Raw genomic sequence first — 15,945 nt, forward strand, 5'->3', positions numbered from 1 at the left:
CGGTGTGATGGCGACCACTTATATTAAGGTGGCCAACGCCTGTGTTCGACGTCAAAGTAGAATAACGCCTCACAGACGACAGGTAGCAGACTAGCAGGGGAGGATATGTGAGGGAGTGGTATGATCTGTGGAATGTTTTCAACGTATTCCCTGCCAGATCTCGTCGCTCTGCAAGGCTCTATGGATCAACCTTTGGGACCATGTTCACCCATACATGCAGTTTCTTTTTCCTCGTCACGATAGCATCTGCCAGAAGTATAATACCACGTGCCACACAGCTCAAAGTGTACGTGAATGTTCGAGGGGAACCAGGATGAGTTTATGTACTCTCCTAGCCATCAAACTCCCCGGATTTAAACCCAATCGAGAATCTGCATGAGCATTTCGATCGGGCTATTCGCGCCATGGATTCTCATCCGAGAAACCTAGTGCAGCTCGCCACGGCACTGGAGTTCCACATCCTTTTCGGTACCATCCAGAGCCTCACGGACTCCCTTCCTGAATGTCTCGCAATGGTCCGCTTTGAAAAAGGTGTTTATTCGGGATTTTGACAGTTGGTCACATTAATCTGACTGGATAGTATAACGCACTCTAGATCAACGCTCTTCAACACCAGAAATGAGACGCGTTTTTTCCTCCTGGAGCAATCATTTTCCCACCGTGTGTAGCATTTACAATAATATATCCATGCTTCTTGTCGAGGTTCATTACGTGCACCACTATGTACTACTTTGCAAGTTTATCGTTATTGTTTTAAATGTTCATGTTCAACCTTGAGTGCTAGTCAACCGAAAGCTCTATGGATCAACCTTTGGGACCATGTTCACCCTTACATCAGATTGCTACATTTATCCTTCTCCATCATCCTAGAAAGTTAACATCATCATGGAATCACTCTGTATATAACAGAAATTTACAGACTCCGTCGTCTGTAGCTTAACGCACTCTGTAGCGTTGTTGGATGACGTTTCTGCGCATACCTGTGTAAAACGTGACTTACTAACTCTCCTATACAGCGTGTAGAGTCTGTGTAACATGAAGTGTGAAACACCCTGTATTAGGAAGTTAACTTCCGCAGACCACTAATTCAATCTGTTTTTCCCTTCGCAGTGCATTTCATTGCTGCCAACGTATAAAACGTGCCGTTCATTCGAACGTGCGAAAACTCGTATAAAAATTATCGATACACTTTAATGAAAGATATAAGGACGATCTACGGTGCCACGTCACGTGGTGATGGGACCTCCGGCAGCGACAACGATACAGCCAGCCGGACGGATCACAGTTTTGTGGGAAAGCATGTCTTTTTATCACGTTCTTTGAAGGTTGAAAATTTCTTTTTCACATATTTCATTCCCTAACATCTAAAGATAGGCGGGCTGTCGTGGAAACAACTTCGCTCACCTCAGCCATATATATATTATGTCTATCATTCACAACTAGTAGATTTATTTTTGGGGCAATGTCGACCATTCGCCCAGACAAATATTAAGATTTTGTATATGTAACTAACTAAATATGCGAACGCATCCGCTTTTGTGCATGTATGTGTGTGTGTGTGTGTATGTGTGTGTGTGTGTGTGTGGTGTTGTTTCAAGCGAGAGTTACGGAACCGTGCCTTGACCGAGATGTTGCGCTCTCATGGCCGATGAAGTTCTGATGAAATGTGTGAAACAGGACAATATTACTGAGCCGTTAAGGCTCGTTCTATGTTTTACATCCTTACCTACTGGTGCGATCCGCCTCTGTCTAGTCGCCAGGTGGCGCGTTGGTGGCCCCTTAGTAGAGTCTATTGTTGTAGTTCTTTGGACAGCATGTTGTCGACATTGGCGGTCAGTTGGGGCTAACCACGACAGAGAGAGATAGAGAGAGAGAGAGAGAGAGAGTGTGTGGCACGTGTGACCTACGGCGTTCAGTGCACGAATATTACGTGCGCACGAATGTCTAAGAGGTCGGTCGTCAATAAAGTCGTGTTGACCGACAATAATTGGACCAGAGGTCCGCGCAGCCGGTCTACCCCGCATTAAGGAGGTATAGTTACTGATACGGACGTTGGAGTGCTGTTCATTTTCTAACGCTGTCTGGTCTTCCTTTGTGGGCGAGGTAATCGTTACTTGATTGCTGCATGTGTTCCCGTGTTGAAGTTGCTCCCGCTAACCTCGATTGCGTTTCTCCACCACTCTGCTTCAACAACTGGATTTATCTTTTGGTGCCTCTGTTTGACATTAAAATTTCCTCTAGTTACAATTTTCTCAATGTCTACTTATTTGTCAGCTGCATCTGAAGTTCTCATATGTTCTAAGCCGCCACGTGCGTTAATGACCACTGAGGTCGAAATTGAGACTGGTTTGTAATGGAAGTTTTGCTTCCCTGACTGATTTATCGAATATAATATTGCCTACAGTTGTGGTAAGCAAACGCTAGCGGCCAGTGACTCTTGGCTCTTTGAGTAAATGGGTCCCTTTACTATGGTGAGGTTTACCCTATCAGGAAAATTAATATTTGTTTCAAATATAATTAAGATTGTAGGTGAGTGATAGCACTGAAGATTTGCCTGTTACCTTCTAAACTACTTAAGTTAATGTGACTGAGGGTTATATGTGATTATCACATTAAATTGTTATATTTCACTGTGAGATCAACCATTTTGTAATTAATGGCGATGAGCACTATGGGACTCAACTGCTGTGGTCTACAGTCCCCTAGAACTTAGAACTGTTGAGTGGTACTTAAGTAAATAAATTAGTGAAATCAAAGTGAACTAGAAATTAGAATATAAATGGAAAACTTGGTGTAGTTAGAGAGTTACATACTGGCATTCAGCGAGCCGAACAGCGGAACAGCAGAGACAATGACCGTGAAGTCAGCAAGTTCCACATAAGCGGGCGCTGTCGATTCAGCCGTCAGGGCATCGCCCGACCGGCTCACGTGTTTCTCAGTTGCCGCATGTGAGCAAAGGCCCTCACCTACATCCCAAGAGCCAATGACCGACGTTAAGAAGATTCTTCGAGAAGCTTTTCAACGTGACAGAAGAGGCAATGACCGGCTCACGTGTTTCTCAGTTGTCGTATGTGAGCAAAGGCCCCTCGCCTACATTCCAAGAGCCAATGACCGACGTTAAGAAGAATCTTCGAGAATCTTTTCAACGTGACAGAAGAGGCAATGGCCGTGAAGTCGTTCACCTCCAGTAAACTGAAGTGAATAAATACGCGAGACGCAGTGGGCCCGACAGATGTAGATGGGGAGGTAGATGAAGACGAGAGGAAGACGAAGGCGAAGACGGAGACGAAGACGGAGACGAGCGACGAAGAAGACGAAGAAGAAGCGTAGCAGTTGTTTTAAGTTAGTTTCGGTGCTGAAGATCGTCAGGCAAGAAGAGACTACATCATGCACAGACGCACCGAGTCCGCCGCTGTAATAGAATAGCAAGCAGCAGCCTCAGTGCCAGAAGAAGAAGTTAAAAGGTATTTTGAAGTCTGATTTTACATACCCGGGTGACTCGTGAGGACGGGAAGGAGACGGCCTCACATCAGCAGTCACCTGTGATCTGGGATGAAGACCTGACAGCCGAAGACTGGCAAGCGGGAGTCCGTGGTTCGAGTCCGGGACACTGGCCTTCCCCCGCCGCGCCGCTCCGCTGGTCGACGCACAACACACGCGGCCGCTTAGAGAAGAGAAACACTGGGACGCCACATTCAAGGTATCACCATCCGATGCACGACGTCGCTCGCAATAATTAAACGGGCCACCTCGCGCTGCGCGTCTCCGGTCAGCTGGGCGAGACGGCGACACGAGATACACACCGCTACGCGTAATCAGACGCCGCCGCCGCCGCCGCCGCCGCCGCCGCTGCCGCAGCAGAAGGCTACGCAAACGACACGGCTGCCGCTCTCCGAACCAGAACGTCCAGTAAGATAACAGTTGTACGAAACTTTCAATAAAAGTTATCTTATGTATAAAATGATGTTTCATTCGACCTCATACCCGAGCCAAGGAAGAACCCACCCTGCCCACATTTTGTAAGAGAGAAAAGTTTATTTATTTAATATTTTCACCCAGACAGAATGCTTGAGAATGCTCATCCTGACAATTGACAGCATCAAAAGAGAAAACCCATTTACATTAAGTGACAGAAGTGTCACATTTAGTAACACAGCTGTTACATTTGATGTCAGAAGCTGTAGTAGCTGTAGTAGCCAGGCGTTCCCAATAAAATTTCATGCCATTAAGGCGAATGTGAAGGCGGAATGCTGGTTATCTGCTACCATACGGGATAAAGAGGTAAGGATACTGGTGGATACAGGCGCAAACGTATCAATAGTGAGTAATGAATGTATTGGAGAAAAGAAATATGACCCTCCAAGGTATAGATTGAGTGGAGTAGGAGGAGGTACAGTGAAGTCATTAGGATGTACATCATTGATTTTCTATATTCACGGTGTACAATTTCAAGAAGATGTAGAAGTGGTAACAAAGATAACTGACGGGTACGACGCGATCCTAGGGTTGGATTTCCTGAATAAACATCACGCTAAAATTGACCTCAGACAGCAAACTGTAGAACTTAGCGGAATAGTGTTTCAGCTAGGTGACACCGCTGCGAAGGGCCCTCTGCCGCAAGATTTCCCTAACCGGAAGGCGAAATCAACTATACTGCGTGCAACGTCCTTGAAGGTTGATTCGCGGGATCAGATACCATCTGGCTCAGGAAAACTTCTCTGGATGACCGTTGACCCCGAGGTACCTACAGATACAATATGTCTAATAGAGCCACTAGAGGAAAATGAGGAATTAGATGTATCACATTGTTTTGTACGTAGAAGTGTTGTACGGGTTCAAGACGTTGAAGGAGAAAGAAAAGTACCGGTACATATTGACAATTTTGGAGTGGAGGACAAAGAGTTGCATAAGGGAATATTAGTAGCTACAGTCAGTACTTTTGAAGAAGAAGATTTCATTTGGTCAGATATTAATGATGGTCAGAAACCAGACGCCTATAAAACCGCATTACGCCAGAAGATTGAGCATTTGCAAGGAAAGGATAGAGACACGATAGAAGCAGTTTTAGTTGAGTTTCAAGATTTATTTAATGCAGAAGGTCCACTGCCAGCAACAGATATCACACAGCATAGGATCCCAACAGGAAATAGCCCCCCAGTTTATAGAAAGCCTTATAGAGTTGCGCATCACTTACAGCCAGTACTGGATGAATTTTTAGAACAGCATCTAAAAGATGGAATCATAGAATATTCTGATTCGCCTTATAATTCAAATATTGTAATTATTCCAAAGAAGTCTCCCGACGGTACGAAACGATATAGATTTTGTTGTGACTACAGACACCTTAACAAACAAACTATCTCAGATGTTTATCCTCTTCCAAACATTACAGATATCATTGACAGTTTAGGTAACAGTAAATACTTTTCAACAATCGATTTACGTAGCGGATATCATCAATTGGAAGTTGCACCTGAAGATAGGCATAAAACAGCATTTTCTACCCCTGGAGGCCACTGGCAATTTAAAAGAATGCCTTTCGGTTTGAAAAATGCACCAGCAACTTTTCAAAGACTACTCGATGGAGTATTGCGAGGACTAAAAACTCAGCAATGTTGTGTATATCTAGACGATATTATTGTATTCTCCAAAGACATTAATGAACATGCTGTGCGTCTGCGTAATGTTTTTCAGAGACTTAGAAAAGCTAAATTAACATTAAATATGGAAAAATGTAGTTTTGCATTGACAGAGGTTACATACCTAGGGCATGTCATTAGTGAAAAAGGAATTAGAACAGATCCTCGATTAATTTCGGCAGTTAAGGACTTCCCAACACCACAACGCGTTAAGGAAGTACAAAGTTTCATTGGTTTCGCATCGTATTACCGAAAATATGTTCAAAATTTTGCTGAAATTGCCCGACCCTTAACCCAATTATTGAAAAAGGGTGCAAAATTTCATTGGTCTGAAGATTGTGAATCAGCATTTCAAACCCTTAAAGATAAGTTAACACACAGTCCAGTATTAGCCTACCCAGATTATAACAAAGAATTTATTTTATCCTGTGACGCAAGTGGTCATTCAGTAGGAGTTGTTTTGAGTCAGAATATTAATGGCGCGGAACACCCCATAGCCTACGCTTCGAGACAACTAACAACAGCAGAAAGAAATTATTCCACAACAGAGAAAGAATTGTTAAGTGTTATTTATGGTATCAAATACTTTAAATGCTACTTGTATGGTAGGAAATTCAAGGTCATTACAGACCACGCAGCTTTAAAATGGTTGCTTGGGTTAAAGGATCCATCTAGTCGTCTCACGCGTTGGACCCTATGTCTTTCCGAAATGGATTTCGAAGTTATCCATAAACCAGGCAAAAAACACACGAATGCAGATTGTCTAAGTCGGAAAATAGCACTTTTGGAAGCTACAGGCCGAGATACTGAGGACTGGAGAAAGGCACAAGATGAGGATACAGATTGCAAAAAATACGCATCTCAAAAACAATTTTGCTTTGAAGATGGTGTATTATGCCGTAAAACAAAACTTGGACCGCGAATTGTTGTTCCCCAACACCTTAGACAAGAAATAATGGCAGAGGCCCACGATCATATCCTTGCAGGACACGGTGGACAGCGGACAACCGAAAGACGTGTAGCAGAGCGATTTTGGTGGCAAACCAGAAAGCAGGATGTTGCGCAGTACGTTCGCAATTGCATTGCGTGCGCACAACGAGCTGAACTTTCTCGTTCAAAAATACCCTTACAGAGGCTCCCCGAGGCTTCATGTCCATTTCAAATCTGCGGAGTGGATCTCTACGGGCCATTTCATAAAACACCTGCTGGTAATAAGTATGTTCTTACAATTATAGATCACTTTTCACGCTATCTAGCTATGGTGAGTCTCCCAGATCAGCAAGCAAATACAGTTGCCCAAGCTTTAGTTAACAACTGGATACTTAAATTTGGCGTACCTGAAGCTATTATCACAGATCAGGGATCTAATTTTATGTCTGAACTAATGAAACAGCTATGCCACTTACTAAAAATACGCAAATTACGCACAACTCCGTTACACCCTCAGTGCAACGGACGCACAGAAAGAGTTCATCGGACAATTGGCAAGATGCTTAGTTATTATATTAACGAACAACATTCTAATTGGGATACGTATTTACCAATAATCGTGTCGGTATACAACGCCAAAACGCATGACGCAACTGGCATGTCACCTTATGAAGTGGTATATGGGAGAAAAATGCCGTCCCCTTTTGATGTAATCAGGCAGAAAAACGGAAAAGTCGGAGAAACAGTAAGAGATTTCAGTCGAATGATGAAAGATGTATGGAAAAAGGTTCAAAAATCTAATACAAAGGCTTTGGAACGACAGGAAAGATTAGGTAATACCCAAGCTAAATATCCAAATTACAAAATCGGTCAGTGGGTTATGCTTTCAGCTCCATACGTTGCGAAAGGAAAAACAAAGAAATTTGTAACAAACTACAGAGGTCCTTATCAAATTATTGAGATCACGTCACCAGTCAACGTTAAATTGCAACTGCCCACCAGAACTACTGTTGTGCATGTAAGTCGTTTAAAACCTTTTAAGGGCGCTCCAGATGTAATTCCTTCAACAGTAGTGTCTGCTTTTCCGAAGGGTGGAGGAAGTTCACGAAGAGGAAAAAGAGTGGCCACGCCAGCACAACATACAGACATGGCACCATACGATCTTCGACCAAGAGTGCGAATGTCCTAGTGGAATCTCAGTAGACTGTGGATAATATACAAAAGTAAATAATTAATAAATGATAATGGTTTATTTTTTAAGAAAAAGTTGACCGTAGAAACAGGTAGATCTTGTAGTTAAGAATGTATTCCTTCTTTTTCTTGTTTTTGTTTTTACTAGGTTGGTAGGCCCATAACCGTGTTGTTTGCTTTTTTCAGAAAACGCCATGCAAAGCATTTCCTACACAAAACCTATCCTACCTCAATGACTCCCTTGATAGTTCCCTTCTGAAGTCATTAGATACGTTCATAAACTCACAGCAAGACAAAATTGATGCCAATATTATAATGCAACATGTTTTAAAATTAAAAGGTGAACACAAAACTAAAATTATAATGCTAGGAACGGGTATATCTGGAACCTTTGTGTTGGTGTTTCTGCTTTGTACAGTTTTCTTTTATATAAGACGAAAAAATAAGCCAAATAATAATATACCACTTCATCAAATCCCTGTTAATTGGATACCACACTCTTAACTGGTGTACTTCAGTAGTTACTTTTAAGCATTAGTGTATTAATTTTGTTTATTGTACTTCACTCTTTACTAAACAGTCTTATGTTAAAATAAACAATACTGTAGAATCGTTATTCTTGCATTAGTATAGGGTAGATTAAACAGCTGTTGCTATGTAATTTTCTAAGTGAAAAATCTATTTCTGTTTATTCATTCTCATCAAGATTTGTTACACTTATTATAACCATTTATGTGTAAACTATGTGATTCATGAGCGCACAGGGCTTTTATAAAGTGATACAGTATTTTCAACATACTTAATGTGACGCATGTGTAAGTCGAGAGTTTTCAGTGCTTGTATTTTTTCCGTGTGAAGAGTGGAGGAATGTTGAGTAGTAAATTCGAGGGCGAATTTCTCCGAAGGGTGGAGGAATGTTGAGTGGTACTTAAGTAAATAAATTAGTGAAATCAAAGTGAACTAGAAATTAGAATATAAATGGAAAACTTGGTGTAGTTAGAGAGTTACATACTGGCATTCAGCGAGCCGAACAGCGGAACAGCAGAGACAATGACCGTGAAGTCAGCAAGTTCCACATAAGCGGGCGCTGTCGATTCAGCCGTCAGGGCATCGCCCGACCGGCTCACGTGTTTCTCAGTTGCCGCATGTGAGCAAAGGCCCTCACCTACATCCCAAGAGCCAATGACCGACGTTAAGAAGATTCTTCGAGAAGCTTTTCAACGTGACAGAAGAGGCAATGACCGGCTCACGTGTTTCTCAGTTGTCGTATGTGAGCAAAGGCCCCTCGCCTACATTCCAAGAGCCAATGACCGACGTTAAGAAGAATCTTCGAGAATCTTTTCAACGTGACAGAAGAGGCAATGGCCGTGAAGTCGTTCACCTCCAGTAAACTGAAGTGAATAAATACGCGAGACGCAGTGGGCCCGACAGATGTAGATGGGGAGGTAGATGAAGACGAGAGGAAGACGAAGGCGAAGACGGAGACGAAGACGGAGACGAGCGACGAAGAAGACGAAGAAGAAGCGTAGCAGTTGTTTTAAGTTAGTTTCGGTGCTGAAGATCGTCAGGCAAGAAGAGACTACATCATGCACAGACGCACCGAGTCCGCCGCTGTAATAGAATAGCAAGCAGCAGCCTCAGTGCCAGAAGAAGAAGTTAAAAGGTATTTTGAAGTCTGATTTTACATACCCGGGTGACTCGTGAGGACGGGAAGGAGACGGCCTCACATCAGCAGTCACCTGTGATCTGGGATGAAGACCTGACAGCCGAAGACTGGCAAGCGGGAGTCCGTGGTTCGAGTCCGGGACACTGGCCTTCCCCCGCCGCGCCGCTCCGCTGGTCGACGCACAACACACGCGGCCGCTTAGAGAAGAGAAACACTGGGACGCCACATTCAAGGTATCACCATCCGATGCACGACGTCGCTCGCAATAATTAAACGGGCCACCTCGCGCTGCGCGTCTCCGGTCAGCTGGGCGAGACGGCGACACGAGATACACACCGCTACGCGTAATCAGACGCCGCCGCCGCCGCCGCCGCCGCCGCCGCTGCCGCAGCAGAAGGCTACGCAAACGACACGGCTGCCGCTCTCCGAACCAGAACGTCCAGTAAGATAACAGTTGTACGAAACTTTCAATAAAAGTTATCTTATGTATAAAATGATGTTTCATTCGACCTCATACCCGAGCCAAGGAAGAACCCACCCTGCCCACATTTTGTAAGAGAGAAAAGTTTATTTATTTAATATTTTCACCCAGACAGAATGCTTGAGAATGCTCATCCTGACAATTGACAGCATCAAAAGAGAAAACCCATTTACATTAAGTGACAGAAGTGTCACATTTAGTAACACAGCTGTTACATTTGATGTCAGAAGCTGTAGTAGCTGTTACAGAACTACCTAAACCTAACTAACCTATTGACATCACACACATCCACGCCCCATGCAGGATTCGAACCTGCGACCGCAGCTGTCGCGCGGTTCCAGACTGTAGCGCCTAGAACCGCTCGGCCACTCCGGCCGGCATTTAGTCATTAATAATTCTTGGTAAAATTCTGGTTGTTACACGAACGGTTTGGTCGGCACTCGGTGTCACGCTCACGTTGAGCTTTAGCCTTGGTCGGAGCATTTTCGTATGTTCCATGACCATTATGCATGACTTTCATGTTTGCTTGTTTTATCTCGGCCTTCCGAACTGTTCGTAGCGTTTGAAGGCGCTGTTCTGGTGACTTATTTGTTACCCGTCGGTATGCCGGGCGTACCCTAAACGTGTCGGCTGTGTACGTGTGAGCGGGCGGCACGCCGCTTCCCTTCTCACCGTAACCTCTGACACGTTACGGCCTAATTTTGCTGTGGCATCCTTTATATATTGAGTTTTTATCTCGTAGCAATCGAGCGTTTATGTATCCAGTTGTTACCGTTATTTCTTTCATCTTATTCAGACCTGGTCTGCCGCACCTGCCCCTTCCGTGGTTTCCCTGTCTGAAGTTTGTTTTTTTTAACATAATAGTTTTAATGTTGACGTAATGCTCAGTTGTTAAATGGTATTATGTTATTCCAAGCCAGTATCTTGAATATGCCAAGGACCCTTCCCTGATTCATTGAATGTTCTCAATTTAAGTGATTCACTTTGGCCAAGATTGTAAGAAATTTATCTTTTTTATCTGTTTATATTGAACCTATTGTGTGTTATCAGTAAATCTGAAGTGATTAATTTCCATTTTAATGTATGTTTCAGAAATGCTCTGTATATTTATGGTGGTAAGATGGAGTAAAAGAACTCAGAAAAAACTTGTCTTGCCAGGTAACCTTCTCTGACTGATCAAATGTTTCCAGAATTGTGAGTTAACTTTGGCAGTGTTACAAATAATTGTCTTATTTATATTGAATCTATTCTTCTGTTTACCTGTAAATCTGAATTTTAGAGTTCCCTTCTTAATGTATGTTTGAACAGTGCGCTATATTTTTTGGTGGTGAGATTCAGTGGGAATGTGTTTCGTCAGGCAGTTGAATCATAAGATTTGTCAGTGCAGTACAATATTGAAATTTTGTGAAGCAACAAATGACTTATGATAAATGGCCTGCACCTTCCCATGCCGGTTTAGTTGTTCCTTTATCCTAAGGCGTCCACTGACATTTCAGTTATGTTCAAAAATGGTTCAAATGGCTCTGAGCACTATGGGACTCAACTTCTGAGGTCATTAGTCCCCTAGAACTTAGAACTAGTTAAACCTAACTAACCTAAGGACATCACAAACATCCATGCCCGAGGCAGGATTCGAACCTGCGACCGTAGCGGTCTTGCGGTTCCAGACTGCAGCGCCTTTAACCGCACGGCTACTTCGGCCGGCTTCAGATATGTCTTCGGAATGTAAATGTCGTCTTAGAGAAACTGACATGTGAGGGTTGAACAGTTCTATGCTGTCGTACTGTTTGAGGCAGCTGTAAAACATGGTTCCATCTTAGAGTAAACGTCACTCGTGTGTTGAAACTTCCAGTGGACTAGAAGATTAGTCCTTGAAATTCCTATATTGAAATGGTAATGAGGGCAGTAAAAGAAAATTACTGGGTTGTTTGTCGTGTCTTTAAGTCCGAATACCGGCAATTCCCTGCCATAGTCTAAGCTCTGCAAGTCTGTTCATCTCTGCATAATTATTGCAGACTATATTCACTTGAATCTGCCTATTGTATTCAAATCTTGATCTCCTATTATTTTATCCTCTTTACATATGTATTATATCTATTATTTTACTGAAGATGTTCCCTGAATGTTTTCTCAAAGACTCGATTGAAAACCCGTTTAGTGGTCATTGCTTACCACCGACCGCTGCCTCGTCGGACGAAGGGTTCTTAACCGCCGGACAGACAAAGGGACGCAGACAACAAAGCAATGCTATAAGGGTTCCGTTTTAACAGGTTGAGCCACGGAACTCTAATTATCTAATATTCGTCTCTCTCGTAGTAATCAAATGTTTGAACTAATTGATAAATAAATTATTTCTTAAACTAAATATCCTACTCCCGGTCTTTCGTCCAAATGATTGTATTAAAATCCTAATCCCTTTGGTTGTCGAACACTATCTACAATTCTGACCTAGAGTGGGAGAAAATCAATCCTACAACGTGAGCTCACCATGTGATAAGAACGAAAACCGAATGATAGTCAAAATTCGCTAAGAATTTGGAAGAAAAGTCATGAGATGACACAGGGAAAGGTGGGAAGACGGTGCGCAAGGAGACCTACAAACGTTTGGCGTCCGATACTACAGGAGAACTGCAGCAAATGTAGTGGTACGTAGAGCCTTAACCGTGGTGTCACATGCTCACGTGTGCTGGATCGAGTAGAGGCAGCTGCATGTAAAGGATCAGAATGAGTGATAGAATGCACTGATACATTTCTTGTAAATGCTTATCACTTACTGCACCAGTGCCATACGTTAGTGAGGCTTTCTAAAATAACTTTCTTCATCCCAATAAAGACAAAGAACTAAAAGACTTACAATTGAGCTGCCTTAAATCGACATTGGTACAGCCGAATGTTGTCCAAATATTTATAGCTATTTTAAAAATTAGTTAACAGAATAAAAAAGGCAATTCTGATATATTGGTTGCTCCTACACTCCATCTAAAATCCTCTATCTTCTTCGATATAATAAGTAAAATGAACATGCTTCGGAGATCATTTCTGAAACGTCTAGAAACCTGACGCAGTTTTAAACACAGATTTTAGTATATCATCGGGAACGGTGTAAAGCAGGCAGCTGTTAACTCTGAAACAAGACTGAATTTTATATGCGAGATGTGTCTCAGTAAGCGGATTATTTCCACTATTTAAAAGCGCTGAATATTCGCCGTGGGGATTATAAAAATGTGGGTGCGTGAAACGGCGGCAAAAATACTTTGTTTTATTGTTTCTGGAGTTTTCAGAAGCATTTATCGTTTACAGATGGGTAATGTAGAATTCCGAACAATTGTATCAATGCATGATTATATAGCCGGCCGGAGTGGCCGAGCGGTTACAGGCGCTACAGTCTGGAACCGCACGACCGTTACGGTCGCAGGTTCGAATCCTGCCTCGGGCATGGATGTGTGTGATGTCCTTAGGTTAGTTAGGTTTAAGTAGTTCTAAGTTCTAGGGGACTTATGACCACAGCAGTTGAGTCCCATAGTGCTCAGAGCCATTTGAACCATTTGAACCATGATTATATATCCGTTCTCCAATACCATTTGCTTCTTTTTATATTATAGATGTCATTACAGATTTTCGTTGAATATTTACTTCTGCAAGTAGCATTCATTTAAAGTACTGTGGTATTCATACTATATAACAGCGACAGATAATCATACTGTGTAACAGCGATAGATTAAACTTATTTGCAGCAATAGTACGTAAATAATCAAACATGCCGGAATATACTTCGAATAATAATGTAATATATTCTACCATCTCAGAATAAAGACTACTTGCATTGATAAATATTACAGCTATTAGCAGTTGAAACTTCTGCTAAAAGTGCCAATAGTGGCACTGATTGATCCTCCTTGTACAGTTGCTCGACTCAGTTTCAACAAAACTTCTGGTAACAGCCCAACTGTCCTTAAAGTTCATCAATATTTTGAGGATTTACGGACTGAAAGATAATATAAAACTATGCTCAACAGTCTCGAATGAAGTTGTCAGATTCTTAAACTGAACAAATTAAGAAGCAACTTATGTTAATGTAATATAAGCCGTTACTTGCTTCAATCATAAATATATGTCCGAGTGTTGGTAAATGTTATTATCTTTACGTAAAGAGAAGTATTATGTTCTGAATAACCTTAACTTTTATATATTAGATTAGTGAATTTACTCATGGCACTTTTGTTGCCTATACGTACGGTCACTATCAGAACTCTAATTAATAATCAAATTACCCAAATTAGAATGATTGAACCTTGACTTGCTGGTGTGTTAATGTATCGCCACAATAAAATAAAAAAATTGAATAGTTGAGGGAGTATCAATGGGAATAGTGGAATATTTAAGTTTACAAAAATAATGACAAGTTGTTATTGATCCTTGTGTAGCTACCACAAGCTGATTAACCTTACAGAAAAAATGTCAAACGCAAATCAAAACAGGGATGGTACTTCATTGGCAAAGCATTCGTTGTGGTGGAATCTATACAAATTCTCCCCTGAATTAATCCCTTTTGCAATGCAATCTGACTTTGATTACATAAATCTGCTGTGAGACCCAATTCTGTTCAAATGGAATCAACTACGACCAAGTACACCACAAACTATGGATCATCGAAGAATAGGGAGCTGTGAATATCATTTAACAACCCTACGCTGGTGCAGCAATACTTTACCCTTTCAACTTGATTCAGGCGGCAGCAGAAAACGGCAGGTTGTGGGCGAGGAGCGGCGCGCTGCAGCAGCTGTAATGTTTTGACACGTCCACTACATTTGCAAACTACACGGACTGGCGTTCTGATTATTAGAACGTGCTGAACTTCCCTATCAGAGCCCTGAAATCCCGGCAGATTTCAGTGCGAGGTGCACACGTTCGCTGGTCTGGCCAAATCATCTGACTCAAATGCACAACAGAGCGTCCTGGAAGTGTTAACATCTACATCTACATCTACGTGATTACTCTGCTATTCACAATAAAGTTCCTGGCACAGGGTTCAACGAACCACCTTCAAGCTGTATCTCTACCGTTCCACTCTCGAACGGCACGCGGAAAAACGAGCACTTAAATTTTTCTGTGCTAGCCCTGATTTCTACTCTGTAGCACTTATTACTTCATGAGTATAAAGATGCTAGTTGTGTTTCACAAGAACGATATTTTCTGAAACCGTGCTGCCTATGTGTCAACAAATCGTTTTCTTCGAGGTACTTCATAATGTTCGAATACAGTACATGCTCCAAAACCCTACTGCAAATCGCCGTTAGTGATATGGGCCTGTAATTCAGCGGATTCCTCCTACATCCCTTTTTGGGTATTGGTGTGACTTGAGCAATTTTCCGGTCTTTAGGTACAGATCTTTCTGTGAGAGAGTTGTTGTATATATTTACTAAATATGGAGCTATTCTATCAGCATACTATGAGTGGAACCTGACTGGTATACAATGTCGACCGGAGACCTTGCCTTTATAAAGTGATTTAAGCTGCTTCGTTACTCCGAGGATATCGACTTCTATGTTTCTCATCTTGGCAGTTGTTGTTGATTGGAATTCAGGAATATTTACTTCGTCTTCTTTGGTGAAGGAGTTTCGGAAAACCGTGTTTAATAACTCTGCTTTAGTGGCACTGTCATCAGTGACTTCACCTTTGTTATCGAGCAGTGAGTGTATTGTTGCGTCTTGCCACTGGTGTGCTTTATGTATGACCAGAATCTCTTTGGGTTTTCTGCCAGATTTTGAGACAGAATTAAACGTCAAACGGCCAACTAAGGACGAGTAAGTTCACCTTTGTGACACACGACATATCCGATACGATAAGCAGTTCCACAGTCGTCACAGTTGGAAACTACCATTGGCTCATAGTCCACAGCTAGGTACAGATCACAAGTCTCAGCCACTAGGGAAAGACGTGATGTTCTGCATCAGGGCAGAACCAGAAGAAGGCAAAGAATCCCACCAAGCCTCGGTATGGGCGCCGAATTAGCAAAGGCGAAACCGCCTCCACATCGT

The sequence above is a fragment of the Schistocerca cancellata genome, chromosome 8, assembly GCF_023864275.1.
Source record: "Schistocerca cancellata isolate TAMUIC-IGC-003103 chromosome 8, iqSchCanc2.1, whole genome shotgun sequence".
NCBI lineage: Eukaryota > Metazoa > Arthropoda > Insecta > Orthoptera > Acrididae > Schistocerca > Schistocerca cancellata.